Raw genomic sequence first — 21,667 nt, forward strand, 5'->3', positions numbered from 1 at the left:
CATGTATGCTTCAAATCTTTAGCCAAATGTAATATGAGACAAAGGGAACCCCGGTAAAAATAACAGCACTTCTCTACTGCTACTTACTGCAAAATACTTAAGTAAAAGAGTTATCCAACATATGCATTGCCTGTGTGATAAAGTAATTGCCCCATGGCGCCACTGGTTGCCCGCATTTTGTCACATTGTCATTATCGGTTATGTAATGTAGACTGATGAGCAAAACTGACCAATAAGTCAGTTTCAAATGAAATCCTCAAAACAATCAAGAGTGCAGAAAGTGAAGGGGTCTGAAGAGTTTCTGAATCCACTGTAAACCTGGGGCTCATCTGTGCAGAAATGAAATTCTATTCCTTCTTTGGTAAAAGGGCATTTTAAGCATTAGAAAACAGTCAGCTGGGAATTACAAGTCAATACTAATTAGTGGGCAGACGTTCATTTTATCATGGCCACGCCAGAGAGCATCTGGACAGTTTCTGAACCCTGGATTGCAGCACTTTCGCCACACCGGGTGCCCTATAAAAGGGGCGCCTCACTCAAATTCAAGGAGCCACTCGGGAGGAGATGGACAAAGATTGCCGGGAGAGGAGTGAAGATGGCAGAGGAAGAGAAGAAGGGACTGTGATTTGCTATTGGAGTTGTATTGACTGTGCTGCGAGCATGGGTTGCGGTCTGCAGTGCTGCAAAGCACCTTGAGATTACGTTCACTTTAAAAGAAGCGTTTCAAATCTTGCCTGAAGAAGGGGCCTGAGTTGCATCGAAAGCTAGCATATTGTATTTATTTTAGTTAGCCAATAAAAGGGGTCATTTGCTCGACTTCTCACTACATTCATAATGGCTAACACGGTGCAACACAAGTCAAGTTGGGGAGCATGCACTGGTACACTCGCGATGCCACACCCACTACGCGACAAAACAACTCAGGATCCCGGTTGGCAACCCCCAGGCAGATATGCGGTCCAGTTCCACCCTCTGGAAATGACCCTCCATCTGCTGCAGCCAGGTGCTATGTGGGTGATTCCAACAATGAGGATCTTTTGAGCTGGATCACCCTCTGGGAACGCACCACATGGCTGCTATGCGTTAACTGACGCTCCCTTACGCTACAGGTCATGTACCTCATTCGGGACTCCATGAGCAACACAAAGTCAAACCAGCGGTACCCAGGATTCTCTGAAGAGAAACCAAAGGAGTCCAGTCTTCGTCTCAGGTCACTGGATAGTGTCCATGTCTCACAAACAGGAAGCACAAGGACTCTCAAGACTTGGACCTTCATCCTTTGGCTGAGATATCAGAAGTGCCATACACCCCTTTCCAGGGACCTCATGACCCCTCATGCTCTTCCAGTCTTTCTACTGACTTCATAGGAAGAGTCACATGAATGCCACTGCCAAGGTATGTAAATGTCTCAATGACGAGGTCGACACTCTCTCTGCAGACAGACACACTGCTGATGGCCATGCCAAGAGGTCATTAAAGGCCTGGATCTTGGTTTTTATCCAGGACACTCACAAGCCCAGACACTCAGACTCCTCACTCAGTCTCTTGAGACCCCCAATCAGAGCCTCCATTGACTCCAAGAAGATCACAGCATCGTCAGCAAAGTCAAGATCTGTGAATCTCTTCACCAAAAGATTCCCTCAGCCACTGGACCTCACTACCTTACCCAACACCCAGTCCATACAAGCATTGAACAGAGCAGGAGCAGAACACACAGCTGACGGACACCAGAATCAACTGGGAAAAAGCGCAGAGGTTCTGTCTCCACTCTGCACAGCACTCACAGTCCCAGTGTACAGGCCGACCATGATATCCAACAATGTTGAGGGGATCCCGCCAACCTTTACAAAAATCAACAAAGGCTGCAAAGAAACTCTGCCAATATTCGTGTTTGCTCTCAATGAAAACCCTCAGTGCCAGGATGAGGTCGATGGTAGACTTCTTAGGTGTAAAACCAGACTGTACAACACCCTAGTAATAAAGTGAAAGAAATATACTGTTGGTCAGGAAAAATGTTAAATTAAGCAACTTAACTTATGTGGGCACAGGAGGGAATCCAGTGGAATACCACAGGGTTCAGCAATGCAGGGGACAGCAAGGGGCAACACAAGAATGCAAGGGCACACAGTGCTGCCTACAGACTACTTGACTCCAGTATGATGCAAAACACATTATTATATTATCCACCAAGATTACATCTGGGGGGTATAAAGGATGGAACGCCAAAGGAAACAGTCGATTTGCAAGGAGAGACTCCATTGCACATATTAAGAAATGAGCAGCTACAGGCAGAACAGTCAAGCAGAACTGGAGCTATGTGTTCTGTGTGATGCACCCAGGTTTTCTCTATGGTTTGTTGGTATATATTGTGGACTACAGGGGGCACTCTTGGTTTTATTACCCAAAGCAGGTGAACATTCAAAACAATTCCCCAAAAACACATAGAGCCTTCTGGCCATTCTATTTACCCTGTAGCCTCCTTTATTTGCCTGGCCACTTAGCGATAACTTCCTCCCAACTCCAAGGTCCCCTGTTACATGAACCACAGGGTCCTGTTATGCCCAACCGAGAAGTCTCTCACTACTGTTTCTGGGTTATCCGGCCAGCACTCAAAGATCTGCAGGTATCCCATAGCGGCAATAGGTTTCCCACGCTGCATTCTTCCACCACAGAGTATAATTAGGGATGGCCAGTATGTCTGCCTTTCCCAGTACACTTGTGATTTTAACCCTCATTGCACTCTAGTAACCTGGAGGACATTAACAACAGTAACAAACTGGTTGTTCGCCGCCCCACTTTCACAACATAAATGGTTTATACTGCAATTGCAAAATAGGCTCCGGTTTCTCATTACCCCCTCAGAAAGTATTTATGAACGAATACTTTTAATAATAATAATAACAATAATAATATTAAAAAGAAGAATTCTTTACATTCACGTAGCACTTTTCTCACTACTCAAAGCGCTTTTACATAATGAGTGTGGAGCCACTTCAATCACCACTAATGTGTACCACCCACCTGGATGATGTGATGGCAGCCATTTTTGCTCCAGTATGCTCACCACACATGAGCTATTATTAGGTGGTGAAGTCATGAGAGAGCTAGCCAATAAGAGACAAGGAAAGATTAGGGAGCCAGAATGACCAGGCCGTGGTGGTCAGTTTAGCCAGGACATCGGGATACACCCTACCCTTTGCAAAGGGTATGAACATTGAGTTAGAACCTCAAACTTACGTCTCATCCCAAGGATGCCAACATTTTTACAGCAGAGTGTCAATGTCACCACACTGGGGCATTGGGATCCACATTCAGGCCAGAGGGTAAGCACCCCTCTATCCAGCAGGGGGCGATAGCTCCCTGGTTGGAATAAGTTCTTTTGCAGTGTTTTAAGTAATTTGAACCTAAATAGATATACTGTTTTTACTCATGTATCGAAAAATTGTAAAATAATTTTTTTCCCTGTGTACAACACGCGTTGTTATTGTATAGGAAGCGGGTGAGGTTGGAGTAAGACACCAACGTGAATAACTGTAATGGAGAATAATTATGTCTCATTTAATTCTTTCCACACATGATACAGTATATTGTATTGGAGTACCAACTGTAAGCAGTACCCCTACTGCAGAACGTTCAGTGTTTGTCGCACCATGCTGCGAAAGGTGGGAATGACAAATAGCCCTGTGAAACGAGAAAAGAAAGAACCGTATAGAGACAATCGGTAAAGGACTATAACAGCAAGTGGAAAATTATTGTTGCTACCAGACTATTCCAATTTAATCATCATATTCCAATTTGCTGCTGGATTCGGATTTGCCACGGCTACTGACATCGTCGTCATTTTCCCATAAGGTGTCGTTTTCGCTTCCATCGATGTTGTTGGATATGCTGCACTTTTTTTTAGAAGCTTTTCATAACCAAATCCTCTGGAATAAGCTTCCAAAATCACTTTTAGTTTCTCTCCTGCCATGAAGGAGCGTAAACGCTTGCTACTATCCATGCTGAATGACGACGCCAAACTGATTCAAAAAACAAAGATACCCAATTACCGTAATCCTCGTGTATGACGCGCACCTGATTTCTAATGCTAATTTTCGGGAAAAAATGTGTGTGTGGCACACGTGTAAATACGGTATTATTACGAGGTGATATCCCTTCTCTAGTGATCCAGCGGTAAGAAATCACATAAGAGAAAATAACTTAGCTTTCTTTAATGACGATTTATGCAGCATAACAGATGAGGAAAATATGACAACACTTTGTGTAGAGTTTGCCATTTCCGTCGCTGTGCAGGAAGGCTTTTCAGGATCGGATGACGCAATCTTCCATCTGTCCGGTGGCTTCAATGGTGTGCCGGGCAATGTTCCAAGGCTTTATACTCTTTCTCCATGTGCAGGCCTTTACTTAGGTAAATCATGCCATTTCAAACAAGGCAAAGAGAGGATTCAATTTTATGCACACAGAAATAGTATAATGCCCATTGTCGTTGTTGTCCCTTTCTCGTCTTCTAATGCTTGCCTAGCAGTTCTAAATGATGAGCCCCTGTGTGCTAAATTTGGCCTGTACATGTGAGTGGATTTATAAAATATTTTTTGTACAGAGCACAGTGACGTTAAACTTGTATTCTTATTACACCCCAAGGCTGGCCTCACCTACACCTCTTCCAGCAGCAAGCCAAGCTTTTCCTAGATGGTCTCCCATCCAAGTACTGGATGGGCCTGAACAGGATTGGATTCAGGTGGATGACCTGTTCTGAAGTGCACGTGGTGTGCTGCATGGCTGCTTCTTTTTCATAAGATATACCTGTACCTAGAATAAACATTAGGAAAACTAAACTATAAATGGAGTTAATGAGCTCATGTCTTAGAATATGGTGTTCATTTCCAGCATAGGAAAACTGCCACCATATCACCCCCAGTTCCTAAACACTGCAGTCTTACAAAACATCGGGAGTAGGCCCTGGAGGATGTGTGTCCTTACCCGTCTGTAAATGGTCATCGTCAGGTGTCAAACATGAGCAGCAGGGTGAGGTTTTGTTGTCTTACACGGTGGACTAATTGACACCAAATTTCGTTTGAGCTACAGTAGCATTTTACTCCCTGGAACGACAAGCTAACAGCTTCACACCTCTCAAAGTGGAGTCAATTTTGTCCTCCTTTTCACTTTCACAGTTGTAACAAAGTGCGGCACGGATGAGTCATCACACGGCTTACAGTTTAGTCGCTTTACGGCTTCCTTTAGCCTTCTGCTTTTTTGATTTTTGCTCCTCTTGGGGCTCTTTTCTTTCTTTCATTTTTAATTTTCTGAGCCAATTTAGACTTTTCTTTCTTTTTCAATATTTAACCACTGGCAGTTTTTTTTTGTCCTTTCTCATTACCCATCACTTTGTCTTTTTTAAATTTATTTATTCTTGTCATTTTCTTAGTTTTCCTCCAAGCGTAACTCCCAGGAGCCACAAATCAAGTAAAATAATACCTTTAACCAGTGCAAGGCAATCTCAGCTGTTTTCGGGGCTCTTTTTTATATTTTTTTAGCACTGTGTCTAATTATTAGGGTCTGTCATCGTATTACTCATACAGATCATTATTTGAAGTTCATATATTGTACTGTCAGACACAGTTAACCCAAGAGATTCAGAAGAGCAAACAAACTGAGGTTAGTGTTTTAAAATAAACTGCTATTATGCAAAAGGACGAAGATCCAAGTCTTTAGAGTCCTGGTGCTTCCTGTTTGAGACACATGGACGCTATCCAGTGACCTGAGATGAAGACTTGACTCCTTTATGTGTGTCTCTTAAGAGAATCCTTGGGTACCGCTGGTTTGACTTTATTTTACTCATGAAGTCCCAAGTGAGGCACATGATAGGAATTGTGTGGGGGCATCGGTCATATGGGGCGATTCAGCTCACAGGACCCTCATTTTTGAGGACCCAAGTGGTTGGACCAGGTCAAGGGGGGCGCCCATGTAACAACTGGCTGCAGCAGATAGACGGTCATTTCCGAAGGGTGGGTTCTGGACCGTGGGAGTTTTGGGGTGTGGTGGGCACCTGGTGACCTGACCTGGCTAATATGACAAGCAGATTTAAATTGAATAACTCTCAAAGTGTCCCATAATCTTTTTAAGGCAGCAAAGTAACTGCAAATTCAGAAGTGACGGTCAAGTGTGGATGTGTGCGCCAAGATAGTTTCTTTTTAGATTTCTTTTGTTTTAATTCATTTAGTTTCAGTGAAATTCATATCCAGCAGCTGACAAAACTATAAAGCTCCTTACCAAGCATTCACATTTTTGGTCCATGAAGTGATTTCCACAGATTTGTGCAGATGCTTGAACATGCATGCTTAACCAGTTATCAAAAGCAAGCACATTAAATGGTCATTAAATATTGTATCAGAAAACTGGTTCTTTAAAGGAAAGTCTTCCATCATGAACATTATAGGCTTTTTAAATATATTTAATATTATTGTCCTAAGAACGACAGCTCTAGTCTACGGAAGTTGTTCTCCTACGTCATGTGGCCAAATGAATTCTTTACAGATGTGTTACTATTTCATTTGTAATAATAATTATAATAATAATAGCAATAAAAAATAATCTTTTAACATATATTAACTGGTCTGAAAGCTGGCTGGGTTGGGGGTCTCTTTTTTTTTTTATATACCGAAAACCACAATTGCTGAAATGTTTATCTCTGTTATTTGCAACACAACTCAATCAAACTTTGATCACAAAAAAATCTTTTATAAAGTACAATAATGCAATTCACATTTTCTATAAAGCATAATTCCAATCAGACTTGTAATGCACTAATTGACAAATAAAGTTAAATTATAACAAACCTGATGCAAGATATACATATACTGTACAATACATATGAAGTATCCCTGAAATGTAAATATTGTGACCACCAGGGAGCGCAATGCACCAAAACCAGACACGACTCAGCAACAGACCTGTCCAGTTTCGATGAAATAGTAGCTTATTAACGAGAGTACCTTTTTCAGGCTTTAACCTAACAAACACAAATCAAGTATGGCACAAATAGCTTCCTCCTGGTTTCCATCCTGCTCCTCTTTGAGCGTCGTTTAACTCCCACCCAACTCTGGCTCACCGATGCACTGAGACATCTCCCTTTTATATTGCACCTGGGAGTGCTTCCGGGGCAAAGATGTTAAACTCTGCAGAACCACTTCACCAAGCCAGTCGAAAGCACTTTTTTTTCCCACAGCACCTCTTGGTGGTGCCCAAGGACCCCAACAGGTCCAGCCCTCCAAATTCCAACTCCCAGGAAACCCTGCACGGGACCTTCTGGTGGGCCAGCCAGAGAAAAATTGTCACCTCTCGTGCCAGGGGATAGACTGCACATAAAACCCAACTCCTCCTGCCCTTCTATTATTTGTCCACAAACCCACAGGACACTTCGCTCAGCCAAGAAGCGCTTCAGTCCTGTGGTCCTTTTATTATGTTGACCCAGCCAGGTAAGGAATTCTCTTAAAACCCTGGGATGATGTCCTCTCTGGTACTTACAGTATCTACTTATATTTTCTACTATATGACAGAAAAATACACTGATAGATATGAAAAGCTCTATTAGTTAGACATTCAGTCACACACACAAAGATTTTTTCACTTTTGTAATTTTTTTCTCTCTAATTTAGCTGAGGTAAAAGATGCCTTTGGGATTCAATGCAGGGTCTGTTACTACTTTTAATCTATATAACTGATTTAGACGAAAATGTAAATAACAACCGACTAAAATTGATGGCCTACAGCTAAGATAATTAGCAGATACCCTAAAGTTAGAATATCCACTTCTGACACACCTGGACAAAACTGATGAAACAAGGCAAGCAGTTAAATGTAAATAAAAATTGCAATGTCCTACATATAGATAGATAGATAGATAGATAGATAGATAGATAGATAGATAGATAGATATCTAACTATCTATATCGATATCCATATATATATATATATATATATATATACTGTATATATATATATATATATATATATATACTAGGGGTTCGCCTCAGCTCGCCTTCACTCACCAACCCCCTGGCCTGCACTATGCAAGCCTCTTCACATCTCTGCTGCTCAAGCAGAAGAGGGGACTGAACGCACCCCAAGGAGACACAGTCGCCTCCAAACCCCTATTAAATGGTGATACAATGGGAAACAAATACAGTTTTTTACGTCATCTTTGTTCAATCAGCTGCTGGCATGCTGCCATGCCACATGATCTGCATCTCGCACGGCACTTGAACATTTAAAAGCCTGTACAGCAGCTGTCCTACTCTTTGTCTTTTATTTCCAGCTTTGGTCATGGTTAAATCTCTTGGCAAAAGTCTCATCTTATGGATGTGAGTTCTTGATATTTTTAGCTTATAATTTAAAATGGAATAAGAATCTGAAAATCTAACAGCATCACAATAAAGTTTGATAAATTCTGAAAAGAGGCATTGGCGGTTGTCGAAGGTGTAAAATATTTGGCTATTTCGTACACTTGAAAGCTTACAACCTAACAATTCAGCGGCAGCCATCAACTCACATGCAGAACCATAGGTGAAGGGCTTAAGCATTTCACTCTTATAGTGCTCCTGTGTAGTATAATTATCTCCTGTACTGTTATCAGTCCACACCTTAAACCTGTCCCAGTCATTCAATACATAACACAATGTTCCTCCGATATCAAGAGTGAGCCTGATATGGCCGTGCAATATGTAACACAGAGAATGGAAAAGGCAGGTGCCATCTCCGGCATGGAAACCACTCGTAAGTGACAGCTCTTTGATCGATGGTGATCACCATAGACATGTTAATGGGGTAACGGTTGGAATGATAAAGGAAATGGGTATGTGAACAATGTAAAGTAAGTCTAAAATACCTACAAAATAACTCTAATCATAATAAATGAACAATAAAACAGCGGAGAAGCCGTGGATTAAATTAAAAGGCTGTAGTTATCAGCAGGGAGAGTTGAACTCGCATGGCAAGGAAGGGAATGTAGAGACTGGAGCGATGGACGGCCTTATATAAGCAGGCAGCCAACAACGGGAGGCCTCACACGGTGACCGAGCTGCAGGCTATGGACGATATATGTATGTAAGTAGGATTCAGTTAGTGTTGGGAACCCGGGTACCAAATTTCTTGAAGGTGAGCCCATAAGTAACAAAGACAGTGGCATCATACCACCAAATAAGCACGACATTGGTTTCGTTAGCAGGACGCCGCCTACCAAATTTCATGAAGATGGGGCCATAAATAAGAAAGTTCAACATGGCGGACGCTTGTCTATCGTTATGACTGTAACGCCGTAAAATTTCAAAATGAAACCTGCTTAACTCTTGTAAGTAAGCTGTAAGGAATGAGCCTGCCAAATTTCAGCCTTCTACCTACACGGAATTTGGAGAATTAGTGACATTGGAAACTTCAATATGGCGCCGACAGTGGCATCATACCATTGAAATAAGTATCGCATATCGGTTTTGGTTAGCGCAGGGGAGCCACTTACCAAATTTCATGAAGATGGGGTCCGCTTCTACCTACATGGGAAGTTGGAGAATTAGTGACGTTGAAAGTTCAATATGGCGGCCGACAGTGGCGTCATACCATCAAAATAAGTAAGTACATCGGTTTCGTTAGCGAGGGAAGCCTACCAAATTTCGTGAAGATGTGGCCATAAATAAGAAAAGTTCAACATGGCGGACGTTGTCAATCGCTATGACCGTTAATGTAGAATTTCGAAATGAAACCTGCTTAACTTTTGTAAGTAAGCTGTAAGGATTAAGCCTGCCAAATTTCAGCTTTCTACTTACATGGGAAGTTGGAGAATTAGTGATGAGTCAGTGAGTGAGTGAGTCAGTGAGGGCTTTGCCTTTTATTAGTATAGATATAGAGATATATATATATATATATAGATATATATATATATATATATACTGTATATAGACACACACACACGCATACACACTATGTCAGACCAGTGCGTGTACAGCGCTCTATTATGAAACAGGCAGGCAGAGACACAAGTCCTCCCCAGAGCACAGCACAGTACAGTACAGTATAATGAGACACAGTCTCTTCCTTCTCCCTCGGGTCACACTCGGTCCTTCTGCCTCTCCTCCCTCTCTGGCAAGCTTTGTCTTCCTTCTCCCAACTCTGGCTTCCTAAGTGAAGTGAGGTGGCTCCTTTTATGTTGTTCCTGGGAATGTTCCACTTGGTTCGTTAGCCAGATCTGGGATCACTCCCAGGTGTGGTGAAAGCCCAAGGTAGAGCTCTGCAGCTCCCCCTGGCACCCCGACAGAACCAAACAGGGCTGTGCCAAAGTCCAACTTCTGGTGTGCCCTGCAGGAATCCATGGTGTCACAGCCACCTAGGAGGGCTGCCCTCTAATTGCCAATAGAGGTCCTCTTCAGGTCCATCCATCTGGCTGGAGTCCTGGCCAGGTAATGGCCGCTACCCCAATATATAAAATATAACTCTAGAGTGAATTTAAATGGATATATCATTTTTGCCTATCAATACACCTCTAATGACAAATTGAAAACGTTTTAAGAAAGGCTTGTAAATTTGTGGAGAATCAAAAACTGAAATGTTTCCTTTATATAATTATGCAGATACATTGCTGTGGCACTCCAAATTATGCTCAGGTGCATCCTGTCCTGTTTGTTTCGATTCTTCTTGAGGTGTGCCTAGAACTTGACTGAAAAGTACTGTGGAAATGTGAATGGATTAGACATCACTTAGAAATGCACGCGACCCTGTGTATAGAAAATCCCACAATTCACACTGCATGTCAGGACAAAAACCAAGCCATCAAGTCTAACAAATTCTCTGAACACCACCACACAGACCAAACTGTGGTGAAGAACTTGACATTTCTAAAGAGTCGAGTATTCCTAGGAGCACAGTGGCCTCAATAATTATGACATGGAAAAAGTTTGGAAAAACAGGACTTATCTAGAGTAGGCTATTTGGCCAAACTGAGTAACTAGTGTAACAAGGCGCTATATGGCGCCGACCCGACATAGACTGGACACCGTGAGGCACATAAAATAAATAAACTTTTTATTTTTCTTCACCTATGGGGCATGTCTTCCCGTGACCCCCACAGGCACAACACCGCCCCAAGTACAGCAAACAAAACACCAACACGCACAGTCCTCCTTTGCACCACCACTCCTCCGTCAAGCTGGCCCCGCCCTCCAGACTCTGGCCATTGAGTGGTGGTTGATGATCTCTTCTATACTTCACCCGGAAGTGCTCCAGGTGGTTGATTGCTGAGTTCCGCTGCACTTCTGGGTGTGTAGCATATGCTGCCCGTGCACGGGCTCAGGAGTCCCAGTTGCAGCACCCTGGCAGCCTGCTGGACCCAACAGGGCTGCACCCAACTCCAACTTCCATGGAGCCCCGGGAAACCAAGGCACCGCTCCAACCCAGGGAGCTGCCATCAAGCATCCAGGGGAGGTATTGCACAGTCCATGGCTGCCCCCTGAACATATAACAAAGTACGTCCCGGCCGCCTGCCACACTAGGCAAGAAGGGCCTGGGTTATGGAGGTGACCAAGAGCCCAATGGTCACTCTAACAGAGCTTCAGAAGTCCTCTGCTGAGATGGGAGAGGCTGTCAGATGGATGCTCCTCTGGGCAGCACTCCATCACTCGTTTATGGTTTAATTTCACACTGTAATGTTTGGAGCTATAAAGCACACCCCTACTAAAAGATTTGGTAGTCTCAGTGGACATCAGTAGTATCTATAAACAAATAGTGTGCAGAATTAATGAAATGGCTAAAAGAATGTTTGGTGGGTTAAAATAGTGCCCATACTATAGGTAATACAAGTCAAGTTATATAATGCTGGTTTGAAATCACATCCAAAAATACAATGAGCACATATTCATATTACACAATGGACAAGACATGGAAAGAGAATTTTGTCCATCCATCATCCAACCCGCTATATCCTAACTACAGGGTCACGGGGTCAGCTGCAGCCAATCCCAGCCAACACGGGCGCAAGGCAGGAAACAAACCCCGGGCAGGGCGCCAACCCACCGCAGGGTGCACACACACCCACACACACTAGGGACACTTTAGAATTGCCAATGCACCTTATACCAAATTACTTGCTGAAAGTCTTTTAGCTAATGATCTCTTTGTCCTATCCCAGGCAAGGTTGGGGTCCAAATGCTTCTTTTGTGCCTTTGTTGTACATTTTTTTGTACGTGTTATTATTTCTTTTCCATATAATTTGCAGTATTCCTTACATTGTATGTATCTGTACCTAATCCAGTATTATGGTTCATGTGTTTTTGGGGACAGTCCACTAGAGGTGGAGCCACCTGCCAATCACCACTAGGAACGGCCCTCTGCCCTATAAGTCTGGAGGATCTCCCACAATTCCTGAAGGTTCACTGGGGAGGGAGGCGGTGAGTTGTGAGTTTACTTGTGTTCATTGTGATACTTTGGTTTATTATATTTGTGGACTTTCAACCTCCTGTTCTTTTTTTAGACCTTACTTGGATTCCGAGTTGGGACTTTGTTCGCTTTGGATTGTCTTGCTGCCAATGTCTTTATGGCTTTGAGCTCCACGCTCTCAAATTTAGTCAGGCTTTGACTGGCGTGCACATACCCCCCAGCCCCACCCCACGTGGTCCTTTTTGGAAGTTGTTTAGCAACCTACATGCTTTAGGACTCCTCATTCATAAAACTTTTGGATCTGATTTTTTTTTTTACTAAATTTCTCACTTTCACAAAACTTCTTTTTGATGCTCCTGTTTTGACTTGTCTCTTTGTCTGGCCCTACACTTACTAAAATGACTATTTCTTGCATAACTATAAGAATTGTAAGTAAAAAATCTGCAGTTATACAGAAATACAAGAAAAGAAATTAATAAACACTTAAATAACAGAGATGAACAAGTTAGTATTAGTAAGGGCACAGCCTCAAAGTTTGGAATAAGTTGCTAAGACATCTTTTAAGGCTGAAATAATTATCAATATTTTATAAATTCAAAAAGGTAAATGCTACAATGTACATATTACACTGTGGACATACCTTCATTACGGTGTTAAAGTGATTTATTTTAACTCTCCTATGCTTATCTATACTGTATATAAAACCCAAATAGCAATGACTCACTCATCACAAAATCTTCTGAACCACGGGGACTCGGGACTTGAAATTTGGAATGTAGGTTACCCTTGACACATAGGTGCTCGCTAAGAAACGGTTTTAAAAATTTCATGGTCCAAGCACGAAATTTCTTATAGTTTTTTAGACCCGTTTGTATGTCTGTCCGCTTTTCATTAAAGAACTACTTCACGGATTTAGATCAGGTGTTTTTCTATAATTTGCTTGAACGTTCCGTTGATTTTGCGACTTTCTCATCGTGCTAAGTATCATAGTTCACTAGTGGTACCGATTTATTAGCGCAAATCTGAGAGAGACTCATCGGGCTGCGTTGCCCTCCTAACTCACGCGTCTGCCTCGGGACGTAACCTCAACTCCGCTTGGTTAGTGAACAAGAGAGCTGCTCAACGGATTTAGATAATTTTTTTTTTTCAATAATTTGCTTGAACATTCCGGTTGATTTTGTGCGAAGAATCAGAGTTCGCTTGCAGGGGCGATATATTGACGCTAATCCGAGACAGAGGCTGAGGGCAGAGGGGAGCAGTAAGAGTGATGTCAGGAGTGGGGAGCCGGGCAGGGCCCTCCCTCACTGTCCTGTTTCACTTCTACGTGGGCGGAGCCACAGGGGATGGCTAGTATTTTATAAATTTAAAGGTAAATACTACAATTTACATATTACATTGTGGACATACCTTCATGGGGCGTCATGGTGGCGCAGTGGTAGCGCTGCTGACTTGCAGTAAGGAGACCTGGGTTCGCTTTCCGGGTCCTCCCTGCATGGAGTTTCTATGTTCTCCATGTGTCTGAGTGGGTTTCCTCCGGGCACTCCGGTTTCCTCCCACAGTCCAAAGACATAAAGGTTAGTTGGCATTGGCGATTCTAAATTGTCCCTAGTGTATGCTTTGTGTGTGGGTGAGTGTGTGTGTGCCCTGCAGTGGGCTGGCACCCTGCCCGGGGTTTGTTCCTGCCTTGCACCCTGTTGTGGCCCGGATTGGCTCCAACAGACCCCCGTGACCCTGTGTTAGGATATAGCACGTTGGACAATGACTGACTGACTGACGTACCTTCATCATGGTGTTACAGTGATTTATTTTAACTCTCCTATGCTTATCTGCGTATACTAATAAAAGGCAAAGCCCTCACTGACTGACTCACTCACTCACTCACCAATTCTCCAACTTCCCATGTAGATAGAAGGCTGAAATTTGGCAGGCTCATTCCTTACAGCTCACTTACAAAAGTTGGGCATTTCATTTAGAAATTCTACGCGTAACGGTCATAACGGTCGACAACGTCCGCCATGTTGAACTTTCTTATTTATGGCCCCATCTTCACGAAATTTTGTAGTCGGCTTCCCTTCGCTAACCGAAACCAATGTACATACTTATTTTGGTGGTAGTGATGCCACTATCGGCCGCCATATTGAACTTTCCGATGATCTTTGTTACTTGTAATCACATCTTCAAGAAATTTGGTACGCGGGTTCCCAGCGCTAACTGAATCCTACTTACATACATATATACGCCCATAGCCTGCAGCTCGGTCATCGTGTGAGGCGCGCATTGGGTCCCCATCCCAACGCCTCCCACGTTGTTGGCTGCCTGCCCATATAAGGCCGTCCATCACTCGCGGTCTCTACATTCCCTTCCTTGCTTTGCCACGGATTCACGCCTCCCTGCTGATAACCGCAGCCTTTTATTTAATCCACAGCTTCTCCGCTGTTTTATTGTTCGTTTATTACGATTATAGTTATTGTGTAGGTATTTTAGACTTACTTTACATTGTTCAGGTACCCATTTCCTTTATCATTCCAACCGTACCCCCATTAACATGTCTATCGAGGTGATCACCATTGATCAAAGAACTGTCACTTACCGAGTGGTTTCCATGCCCAGAGATGTCACCTGCCTTTTTTCTCTTTGTTACATATTGCACGGCCATATCAGGCTCACTCTTGATATCCGGAGGAACATTGTGTCTTATGTATTGAATGACTGGGACAGGTTCAAGGTGTGGACTGATGACGGTACAGGAGATAATTAGACTACACAGGAGCACTAGAAGAGTGAAATGCTTAAGCCCTTCACCTATGGTTCTGCATGTGAGTTGATGGCTGCCGCTGAATTGTTCAGTTGTTGTCGCTTTCAAGTGTACCGAAATGGCCAAATATTTTACACCTTTGGACAACCGCCAATGCCTCTTAAACATCTTAGACTCACAGATGACGATTTCAGTAGTGGACACTTTGATGTTTATGAATGTTTAAACTCTCAAAAGCTGGACGTGAAGTTATCGATGAAACCGGTTGTGTGCTTACAACGCTTGACAGATGCCGAATGTCACTTCAACACAAGTCCTACAAATACTGTCGTCATTGAAACAAACCATGAAATTCAAACCGATTATGACAGCAGCAATCCAAGCTGTGAGATTTGAGACAGGATTACTGTTCACATGGCCAACTGTACGTTACATGCTCAAGAGTAAGCTCAGCGCACAGCTTGGTCATATTACAACCGGAGGGCCGAACTGACAATGTGGTATACAAAGAGATCCTTAACAAATAATTATTGTCATATTTTCCCTCAGTTTAAAAAGGTTAAATTTTCTTCTTAAAAAAAATTTTAAGGCAGTACTTCGCCGCTCAAAGCGCGGGTATTTTGCTAGTAATACTATAAAAGTAAAATAGTCTCATCCCCACCTGGCAGCCAGTGCTGCTGGGTTAGGCTGCAGCCTCCTGCAAGAGTCTAAACAGGTTTTCTTAGTCTAAACTGTGGGGTGGGATACGTAATAAAGGTCTGTGTGTTCTAATCAAAACATTTTATATCTTCTTTTTACAAAAATCACTGTGATGAACCAGAAGTTTGTAATCTGCAGTCAATGTCGAATTTTAGGTGAATTTTAGATAAGCTAAACATTACAGGAGGAGTGTGTAAATAAAAGTATACAGCTTACCTTTTTAAAACCCAGCACAGCAATCAGAAAAAATGAAACACAGAGAGATTCACTAGGATGGAACAACCTGGAAAGAAAGAAAATGTAAAATTCATTAAGTTAGGAGGGTACTGCATAACACAGCATTCACTCTATATGAAGTCTTGCCGAAATTTTGACCCTACATAGGATTCAAGGGAAAGTTAAAATATTTATTCTTTTCTTAATATCATTTAGATACAATATTTTTCATTGACATTACGAAGTTACAATTGCATTCAAGAGTTCATTGTATTTTTGTGATAATAATTTGCTTAATTTTTCCTTATACTCGGGTGTCTGTAATTTTTTTTTTCACCCGTCTTAAGGGGTGCCTAGTCTGAAAACATTTGAGAACCCCTTTACTAATCAACCTGCAACATGTCCCCATCATGGTGCTCCATCATTATTGAGCAGAATAACTTTACCTCAAAACTCTGGTATTCCTTAACTGGAAAATCTCAGAACACAAATCTCAGTAATTTTTTTTTTTACTTCCTCATACAATACCACAGCTCCTCTCAGTCACCCTGTCAGATGCTTTCTTCAGGTCCACAAAGTCACAATGCAACTCCTTCTGTTCTTCTCTAAACTTCTCCATCAACATCCTCAGAGCAAACATCACATCTGTGGTGGTCTTTCTTGGCATGAAACCACACTCCTGATCACCTCACTTCTTAACTCATAACTGATCTTCCACTCCTCTTTCCCATAACTTCATGCTGTGGCTCATCAATTTTATCCCCCTGTATTATTACCGTCCTGCACATCCCTTCTTATTCTTAAATATCAGCACCAGTCCACTTCTTCTCCACTCCTCAGGCATCCTCTCACTTTCCAAGATTCCATTAAAAACTCCACTGCCATCTCTCCTAAACACCTCCATGCTTCCACAGGTATGTCATCTGGACCAACGGCCTTTCCATTCTTCATCCTCTTCATCGCTGTCCTTACGTCCTCCTTGCTAATCCATTGCACTTCCTGATCTCCACATCATCCAACCTCTTCTCTCTCTTGTTCTCTTCATTCATCAGCCTCTCAAAGTACTCTTTCAATCTGCTCAACACACTCTCCTCGCTTGTGAGTTTGTTTCCATCTTTATCCTTTATCACCCTAACCTGCTGCTCTTCTTTCCCACCCCAGTCCCTCTGTAGCCCACCGGTCCTGTTCTCCCTCCTTAGTGTCCAACCTTTCATATAACTCATCACACGCCTTTTCTTTAGCCTTCACCCCCTCTCTCTTCACTTTGCGCTTTATCTCCTTGTACTCATGTCTACTTTTTGCATCTCTCTGACTATCCCACGTCTTCTTCACCATCATCCTCCTCTGTATACTCTCCTGTATTTCCTCACTCCACCACCAGGTTTCCTTTTCCTCCTTCCTCTTTCCAGATGTCATGCCAAGCACCTTTTTTGCTGTCACCCTTACTACATCTGCTGTAGTTTCCCAGTTGTCTGGTGACTCTTCACTGCCACACAGTGCCTGTCTCACCTTCTACCTAAACTCAACCTGGCAGTCTTCCTTTTTTCAACTTCCACCATTTCATCTTTGTCTCTGCCCTCATTCTCCTCCTCTTCTTGATCAACAATGTCATCCTACAGACCCCCATCCTATGCTGCTTAACTACACTTTCCCCTGCCACCACTTTACAGTCTTCAATCTCCTTCAGATCGACTCTTCTGCATAGGATGTAATCTACCGGTGTGCATCTTCCTCCACTCTTGTACGTCACCCTATGTTCCTCCCTCTTCTTAAAATATGTATTCACCACAGCCATGTCCATCCTTTTGGCAAAATCCACTATCCTCTGACCTTCTTCATTCCTCTCCTTGACACCATACCTACCCATCACCTCCTCGTCTCCTCTGTTCCCTTCACCAACATGCCCATTGAAATCTGCTCCAATCACCACTTTCTGTTCATCACTTCATCCAACTCACTCCAAAAATCTTCTTTCTCACCCATTGCCCACCCAACTTGCGGTGCATATGCACTAACAACTTTTATCATCACACCTCCAATGTCCAGCTTCATAATCATCACTCTGTCTGACACTCTTTTCACCTCCAAACACTCTTGACGTGCTGTTCCTTCAGAATAACTCCTACCCTAGTTTTCCTCCCTTCCACATCATGATAGAACAATTTGAATCTCTATCCAATCCACCTGGCCTTACTCCGCTTCCATTTATTATCTTACATGCACAATATATCAACCTTCATTGTCTCCATCATACCTGCTAACTCTCTCCCCTTACCAGTCATACTGCCAACAGTCAAAGTTCCTGCCCTCAGTTCCACTCTCTTTACTTTCCTCCTGTCCTCCTGCCTCCAGACACGTCTCCCTCCTCTTCTTCTTCTTTGGCCAACAGTAGCCCAATTTCAGCCAGCACCCTATTGGCTAACAGTACTGCAAATTTGTATTGTTGTCCATATTGATTTGACAAAATTTTACACCAGATGCCCTTCCTGACGTAACCCTCCCCATTTATCCAGGCTTGGGACTGGCACAAAGAAACACACTGTTTTGTGCATCCCCTGCAGCTGGGTTATAAGCCTGTTTCCATTGAGGTTGAACATTTCCTGATTGTCTCCTGTCCTCCAGGAATTACTCCATCTGGTATCATTCAAGGCTAAGTTGTTATAAGCAGTAGATGTAATGGATGGTCACTTCAGATGAGTATACAGCTTCATTTTCCCTTTCCTGATTTCACAGTGTAGCCAGACAACTGTCAGTGGCAGTCAGTGACTCGAACATCTGCCCCACACAAGTAGGCACCCTGTCAGCAACAACAGCCAGAAAACAAAAAGACTTGCAACTCCATTTTCTATGTAATATAATCAAAAGCTACTACACTTATGGTAGTTTATTTATCACCGTTAAATCCCAAGATGACCGATCTGTATAAACCTTGAGGTCATTTGACATAAGGCCAGAAAAGTGAAACACCAGGAGTGCACAAGTCAAGCGCCACTCTACAGGTACATTAACACCATCTGAAAATATTGTCAGTGAGGGCAGAAAGGGCAGAATATATGAAACTAGCAAAATACCCAGCGCACTTGTGAGAGTACTACTTTAAAATTTTAAATAATAAACTGAGGAAAATGTACTAATAATTATTTGTTAAGGATCTCTTTGTATACCACATTGTCAGTTAAGCCCCTCTGGTTGTAATGTGTCCAAGCTGTGCTGAGCTTACTCTTGAGCATACAATGTATAGTTGGCCATGTGAAAAGCAATCTTGCCTCAAATCAATGCCAACCTTTTGTGGGGTCTGTCCCTGAGGCTTATTAATTGTCATCATAAAGGAGAGCCTTACTGGAAATTGAAGGCGTTTGAATTGAAATGGGAGATCAGAGGGTATAACGGGGATGCGAGGAATAAAAACTCTCTCCCCTGAGCCACCGCCAGTAAAAATAGTTGCCTCAATTAGGTTCTTTTGCAGGCATGTGACCTGAAGTCTCATGCCATTACAAAGTTTTGGTGGCTGTAAGTTTCTCAGTAACATTATTAGTGCCCCAAGCCTTCAAAATTAGATTATGGTCAGGAGTGCCTGGAGGATTCAGAGTGTGGACCGAGCTGCAGGCTATGGGCGTATATATGTACTCTATGTAAGTAGGATTCAGTTAACATTGGGAACTCGCGTGCCAAATTTCTTGAAGATGGGCCCATTAAGTAACAAAGACCGCTGGAAAGTTCAATATGGCGGCCGACAGTGGTGTCATACCATCGAAATAAGTACGTACATCGGTTTCGGTTAGCGCAGGGAAGCCGCCTACCAAATTTCGTGAAGATGGGGCCATAAATAAGAAAGTGTAACATGGCGGACATTGTCGACCGTTATGACCGTTACGTGTAGAATTTCGAAATGAAACCTGCTTAACTTTTGTAAGTAAGCTGTAAGGAATGAGCCTGCCAAATTTCAGCCTTCTACCTACAGGAAGTTGGAGAGTTAGTTGTGAGTGAGTGAGTGAGGGTTTTGCCTTTTATTAGTATAGATATATCTGTGTATGTATATATGTGTGTGAGTGTGTGTGTGTGTGTGTATATATATATATATATGTATATATATGTGTGTATGTATCTATATATATATATATACAGTATATAGATATATGTATATATATGAATATACAGTACATGGTTTGGCAATGGCGCTTTTTCCAACCTAGAAGACGTCTCTTGAGATCCGTTTAATAAGCCTCGTTGACTGCATGTCTTCAAGGTAGTTTCAATACCCATTTCCTGCACGAGTCATCTCCCCTTTTCTGAGTGACTGTGTTAGTGGCATTACTACATTACAGGTCTTTGAAGCACTGAATATTTGTAACTGATGTAAGCCCGTCGGCTACTTTCGACAGTGAGCGGAAGCAATTGTCGAGTAACAAAATTATTTGTAAGTGATTTCACATTGAAGAAATAGTAAAAACTTGATCACTTGGGTCAATACCTAAAGAAATACACACAGCAAATGCAATTGAGAATACACCAGAATCTCTATGATTTAATTGTTGCTGTGTGTCTTCATAAACTGTGGGAGGTTTGTAAGGAAGCGAAGCTGCTCTTGGTGAAGTTGAATTTTTTTATCAGCGTTTAAACTGTCATAGACATGAATTACAGCACCATCATAATAGGTACACACCCAGTGAGTCACTCGTTCAGTAGCTGCAGAAGGTAACATTTGAATATGTTTTGCATTTTGTGGAATGGGCATTATAGGTATGTCAGGAGTCCACATTAGCAAAACCTCTTGAGGTTGGAAAATTGTATGCGCAGCTAAAATTTCGTTGAATTTGCTCATGTGATCTGTTGATAAATAATCATTATTTACCAACTCATTCATTGCAAAATCTTACAGTGGTAAGATCACTCCTTCCATAACACTAAACACAAACACTAAGTAGACACTAACACTAAAAAACGGCAACACCGCCAGGAAGAACACTAAATGAGATAAAGTAAAAGTCTACTAAACTTCTTTATTATAACTGCTTTATTGTAGCAGGTGAGGGGACGCTGGTGCACGCTTGTTGTTGCCGCTCCTCCCTGTTAGCAACACTTTTACGCACAATTCGCCTTAATTCTGCACTTTCTTACACTTGTTTTATTTCGTTTATTTATGCGTATAGTTCGTGGATACAGCTGACTCGAATTGCATGGATTTGGCTTAATATTTACAGATTTTATGGACTCCACTTTACTGGGAACAGCTGAGTCTGTGGATCACGGGACGAGACCTACGAACATTTCTTTTTACGTGGCGATCTAGCACCTCGGGATGATCTGTCTCCGTGATTATATTCGCTATGCTGATCTGCTCCCGTTTCATCTTACAGTCCTCTATGACCGGGAACTGATCTGATGTTCATACTAACCTGGCTTATGGCTCCGGGGCGATCACGCCTGAAATTACCAAGCGTTACTGTTTATGGCTGTGTATTGGAACATCAAATCCTGCTTCCTCCTCCTGCTGTGCTTTCTATTGCCGCTCACCACGTTATCACACCCACCTGTCCTACCGGCTCCCTGTGCTGTGCTGTTTCTACACTGCTATCAGCT

General features: G+C 42.6%; 1 protein-coding gene across 1 annotated transcript in view; it reads right to left on the reverse strand.

The window, feature by feature from the left end:
- pter (phosphotriesterase related) overlaps positions 1-21,667 on the reverse strand; it is a 125,794-nt gene that overhangs the window by 87,530 nt on the left and 16,597 nt on the right. Inside the window, 1 exon segment of the mRNA XM_039754278.1 lies at positions 16,088-16,154. The gene's annotated coding sequence lies outside the window, so the exon portion shown is untranslated.

Source organism: Polypterus senegalus, chromosome 5, assembly GCF_016835505.1.
Source record: "Polypterus senegalus isolate Bchr_013 chromosome 5, ASM1683550v1, whole genome shotgun sequence".
NCBI lineage: Eukaryota > Metazoa > Chordata > Cladistia > Polypteriformes > Polypteridae > Polypterus > Polypterus senegalus.